The sequence below is a fragment of the Taudactylus pleione genome, unplaced genomic scaffold (assembly GCF_031769625.1).
Source record: "Taudactylus pleione unplaced genomic scaffold, aTauple2 ptg000005l, whole genome shotgun sequence".
Taxonomy (NCBI): domain Eukaryota; kingdom Metazoa; phylum Chordata; class Amphibia; order Anura; family Myobatrachidae; genus Taudactylus; species Taudactylus pleione.
Genome location: NW_028284408.1, coordinates 26,926,618 through 26,932,807, shown reverse-complemented (window position 1 = coordinate 26,932,807; position 6,190 = coordinate 26,926,618).

The window sequence follows — 6,190 nt, the reverse complement described above, 5'->3', positions numbered from 1 at the left end:
AGTCTGTGCATCTAGCAGGCTGCTTTATAAAGCAGCATGGGTTATCATTGTGCCCTGCCGCCCCTCCCTCTGTGTCCACTTGTATCCATTATCCAGAGCTCTGGGAGGAGGGGGCCTGCTGCATCCCCCATCCTGCTACCACACCCCACTCTCAGCTGGCCTCCTTGCATCTTGCTGCTGAGATTCAAGTTGGTGAGTCTCATTATATCATCTTACATCAAAGTGTTGATGATATAGCAAACTCATACAGGTTTATACACAGAATATCCAGCATTAATGTATGTATTCATTATGCAGAGATCAAGTTTTCCCGCAGTAATAAAAAAAAAACATGCAAAGAGCAGATGTTTGGAGCACAGTTTTACATACTGCAGGATGTAATAAAAAAAAGATACCCTCAGCTAAAATGACTACATTAGCCAAAATTAAACTTTAAAGTTGTACCCAGACATTTCATTCAAACCACTTTTATTTAAATAGTTTTTTTCAGTAATAGAGCACCTACCAAAATCAAGGGCTTTTATATGTGATATTTACATATGTATTTTTTAATAAATTGTTACTATTTGTTCTGTTGACATGCTTATTGCGTATTTCTATAAAAGGTCATGCTTGATAGTACAGATAACCCATTATTTCTATGAATATTTTTTTAGTTACTGAGTTATTAAGTCCAGGATAAACTCAATTTTGCCTATAGGGATCTATTTTCTCTGACTAATACATGAATTATGCTATTTCAATCTGCCTATAACAAATAACAGCAGCATCTAGGAGAGAGGAGACTCAGGATTTTCCATTTTTTGGATATTTTTTTAAAGACCAATACTCCACAGATAAAACTAAAAAAAAAAGAAATAAATTAAAAGTCTATACATGCAATAACACAATATGAGGAATTTAGAGCAGCAGACAAATCCTTTCTACTCATTGATTGTCTTTCATCGGGAGGTCCTTATATCAGCTTAGCATGCAGTGTACCTATCTATTGTTTACTTGTTAAGTTGGGCACAACACTATACAATTATTGGGCCTATTTGGCAATAATCAAGTGATCAGCCTGATTTATTGTATAGTGTGTAGGCATGAGCGTTTCGCCAATAAAATTTTTTTCAATTATCGGTCATCCAAGACAGAAAATCTCGGCCACAATCTGGCAATATTAAGCAGTGGGTGTGCATTCTAGGTAATCTGCCCATATTCCTGCCATTTTCTTTCTGGTGACTGTGTCATCCTCCATGTGGGAGGACATAGCAAAATCAGCGTGGTGTGGGCAAAAATCTGTACCTACTAACTTCTAATAAAAAAAAAGCATACTATGTAGCACAGATATTGGGGCTTTCAATTTGTTGAAAAATAACCCCGTTTATTGGCCCGATTAGAAAAAGTGAACAGTGTGTACCTAGCTTTATAATGGGAAGGTCAGTCTCATAGACCAGTGGTTCCCAAACTTTTTCAGTTCAAGGCACGCTTAGGGTCTCCTTCATTTTTTCAAGGCACCCCTAAGCCAAATTAATTACCTGTAGTACTGCCCTTTATGTATTGCCCACTGTAGTACTGCCCATTATGCAATACCCCCTGTAGTAGTGCCCCTTATGTAAAGTCCCCTGTAGTTGTGCCCATTATGCAGTACCCCTTGTACTAGTACCTCTTAGGTAGTGCCCCCACTAGTAGCCCCCACACCCCTGTGCAGAACTTACCTGACTGAAGTTCACGCTGGGGACCGCTCCTCCTGCTGTCACTCCCGCTGCCGCTGCACTGGCTGGATCAAGCTGGATCCTCACAAGTTCCCAGTGATGCAATGCGCGTCATTATATCACCCGCACACTCGCGCACTGCATTACTGGAAATGCTGAAGCGATCAGAGGCTACTTTAGTCTCTTGTAGCTTCAGAGCCAGAGTTCCAGTTTCTGTAGGAAAGTTGATCATGATTTACTGGCCGCGAGCTAATAGATCATGATCGATGTTTTGGCCAGGCCTGGAAAAAAAAAAAAAGCTGACAGCAGCTTCCCTCCGGCCGCAGGGGTGCCGCGGTGCAGAGTTTGGGAACCACTGTCTTAGACATCAACAAAACAGTTCCAGCTGGTCACCAACTTCTTTTGTAAATTTCTAGGATCCATGTCTCTCATTAACTGCTAATAACTTTTGAATAATCATGCATAAAAATAACATAGCAGGAAAAATACTTGTAGCATATTTAATTTCTACAATATAATATTTTTGAGTTATGTGGTGTTATGTATTTGGTATTTATCACTGTAAATTATACACTAGGATTAGACAAATAAATATAAAAAGATGTGTACATACTCTGAATATTTAGGGATGTCTGACCATACCACTGGGCAGGGCCATTTCTAGGGGCAGGCGACCCGTGCAATCGCACGGGGCGCGCCGCCTCCGACCTCTGCAGCAGAAACAGCCTGTTAACTGCCGGGCGTCCGCTGAGATTCAGTTACCAGCGGGCGCCCGGCAGAGCTGAGCAGCCGGAGAGACGGAGCCTCCGGCTTCCGGCTCCCGGCTCCCCCAGTGTGCACTATGGGAGGACGTCATGACGTCTTTCCCATTGTGCAGAGGAGCAGCCGAGCGGAGCTGACGCTGGAGCGGGGCTGAAGGTAAGTATTAGTGTTTTTTTTTTTATGTGCAGGCAGCCTGGACAATACTCTGGGGGCACTTCTGCTGGGGGAGACACCACTACTGGGGGCACCAGGGCACTACTACTGGGGACATTACTCGGGGGGCACTTCTACTGGGGGCATTGCTTAGGAGGTGCCACTACTGGGGGCATTACTCAGGGCCCAGGGGCACTACTACTGGGGGCACTACTACTTGGGGCTTTACTACTTTGGGCACTACTACAAAGGGAGCATTACTATTGGGGGCACTAATAGAGTGGGCATTAATATTTCGGGCAATACAACTGGGGACACTACTACTGGGGCACTACAACAGGGACCATTACTATTGGGGGCATGACTACAGGGGGCACTACTAAGGGTGGCATGGCATAGGGGGCACCACTCCTGGGGGCACTACTACTGGGTGCACTGCATAAAGGGCACCACTACTGTGGGCTCTGCATAAGTTGCACTACCACTGTGGGCACTGCATAAGGGGCATAAATACAGGGGACACTGCATATGGGGACAACTACAGGGGGCACTGCATAATGGGCACTTTTGCCTGAGAGCCAGTGGGGGGGAAGCCTAAGACCTGTCGGGATGGAATGGCAAGGGAGGGGGCTGGAATGAAGTGTGTATTATGTGAATCTTGTTTTTTCAATGTGTTTTATGTGGTTCTGGATTTAATAATGTATTTGAGGTGGATGTGGTTTTAAAACGTAGTTTATGTGCCTCTGGCTTTTCCAATATATTATGTGGAAGTGGTTTGTTGCAGTGTATTATATGTGGATCTGGCTTGTATTTTCAATGTGCTGGATTCGCTCCCAACGCACTAAAAACGAGTGTCATGCAAGGTCATACTTCTGCAAATGTCACACCAAAGGCATGCACACAGAAATTCGGCGTGGGCTTGTGACAGCTGGGCCACACCCCATTTTTTGAGCGCGCGCCTGCGGCGTGCGCATGCTGTCTTTTGTTTAGCTACATATATTTTTCAGCGCTTTGCCTCTGACAGGTTTGCCACCCCTGGGCTCAGTAGTCACAGTGGCTGACATTCTGTGGTCTTTTGAGATCACACTCCCATACTGTGATACCGCACCCCCTCACTATGAGGCCACGCCCACTCCACGATATTACTGCTTCGAGGGGGGGGGTGCGCATTTTGACTGCTCGCACTGGGAGCCTCAAACCCTAGAAACTGCCCTGCCACTGGGTAGGGAAAATAAAAGCGGGACTGCATTGAGAAGACCTCTATTCCAAAATCACAGAAAATAACAATATATACTAAAACATAAGGAAGATAAAAAAAAAAGAGATTAATAACACAGATCTGCGAAATTTAAGGTATTGAAAGCTTTTTTAATAATACTTTTATATTCTTAATTATACTCCTGTGTACATCAAGAAATAGTATATTAAAAAAAAATAGCACATTACATTTACCTATAAGGGGGTTACATACATTTTTAAGAAAAAAAAGGAAGTTTAAATGTTTTTGACATATTTATTGTGAAATATGAAAAGTGTAGATGATATAACTGTGTTATTGTCTTAATTACATAATAAAATAACAATAAAATCAAACAGTAGTCAGCCGTCATGCTGATGTCCCAACGATCCTGGTATCTTCTTTCTACATCTTTAATGTCTTGGTGGAACCGTTCACCCTGTTCTTCACTGGAGTCTCCGAGATTATTCGGGAAATGCTCAAAATGGGAATTCAAAAAATGTACTTTTAAACTCATATTGCAGCCAAGGTTTCTGTAACTATTACGCATTTCCCTGACAATTTCTTTGTAGTTTGGATCCTTGACATTGCCTAAAAATTTGAAATCACTTGTACTGTATGAGTGGTGTGTACTGTATATATACTGTGTGTGTGTGTGTGTAGTGTACATGTGTGTGTATGTGGTGGTAGGCAGGGGTCAAAATGAGTCGGCACAGTGCAAAACTGTGTTGCATCTGTTATATTTGGTTCCACCTTTGCCAGCTCACATTGTAGTTGTTGTGTGTGTGCAATGTTCCTTTAGACAGTATGGGGTTTAGGCCTTTTGTAAATTTCACCTCCAGTACTATGTGGACCTTAATCTGGCACTGGGCGGGGGGAAGTTTTATGACGAGCACTGAATTGCAATGTTCTATACTACCGACTGAATTCATTTAAGTCAATGTTTTATAATAAATGTAGGCAGAATACATTACTGTAAAGAATATAAAAAAAATTACATTCATAAATACACATTTTGCAGAAAAACGTGATGTGATATGCAAAATCGGGAGTCATTTTCGTGTTCAGAAGCCAAAAATCTATAAGTATCACATAAATTCATTAAAAAAGCTTTTTCATCACAGACCTGTAATTAATAATGTATGTTAGGCTAGGTCAAAAATAGATGGACACATGGTGAAATGCAAATTAGGTTGTAGTGATATTTGATCCTCAGTGTCAGTGCTAGTGGTACTGTACGTGCTACAGTGCTTTTCCTGAATTGTGAGATCTGTCCTCTGACAGCACACTGTTACCTAAACTTGTAACACTCACAAAAGGTACATGTAGCATTGGCCCCTAGCAGAAAAAGGTGTTGAACCCCAAGGGTGCGATTCAATGCAGCGCAATGTCGGGATGTGATGTGCGGGCAGCGGATAAGCATATTTCCAAATATTACGGTAGCTGAACATTTTCTTGAACACCTTTATGGGGTGCAAATGCAAGGCAAAATCAGCGATCTTGGTTGTTGTGATGTGCCGATCCGTAATTGCACATGATGGAATCCCCAGACCCACATTTCTTTTTAATGTAGAACACTGTACCGTGTCCCACACAAGCTATGAAAAACGTTTGGACTAACAGAGCATTATTCCTAAAAGATAAAAAGAAAACACTCAAAAACACTTTCGTAAAAAGTAAGCATCTCTAAGCAGCAGAAATGCTTCTAAATGCTGGTGTGATGCTACTATAACAACTCTATATCTACCACTCTCTGAACTTGTGTTAGAGTTACAGGATTAACAGAGAGTTAGTAAATGATGCTAAGTTAGTAGCAAAATGGTATTAAGTGATGCTAAAAAACAGCATATTCCGCTCACATTCAGAGCCGTACACATCTTGAGATTAGGCCGGCTCCATATTGGCAGCATATGTGCCTGGTTTACACCAAGTCAATAACACTATGTAACAAATGTTATTTTTTGTTTGTCCTTGTGTTTGAAGTGTTATTTCCTTATTGCCTATGCCAGAGTGTAGAAAATGGCAATTATTCCCCACAAACTGTGCTTTTGTGACCTGGTCAGAAATATTTTGAAATGTTCTTATTTTCCATGACATTTATGATACTTCAGTGTGGTTACAACGCTGGGGCTGCAGAGCATCCAACTCTGCCAGAGGGGAGCCCAATAACACTGACTGTATCTCCAAATGCTGCTTCATATTGCAGGGAGTCTGCGGGAATAGTAAGCTTACCGGGGATCAGCTGGGTGTATATCACAGCTGCCGCCAGGATAGAGCATTCAGCCGCATCCCTACCAAGTTTACCCGCTTTCTTTGCCTTGGGGCAGCAGGGCGCACTACA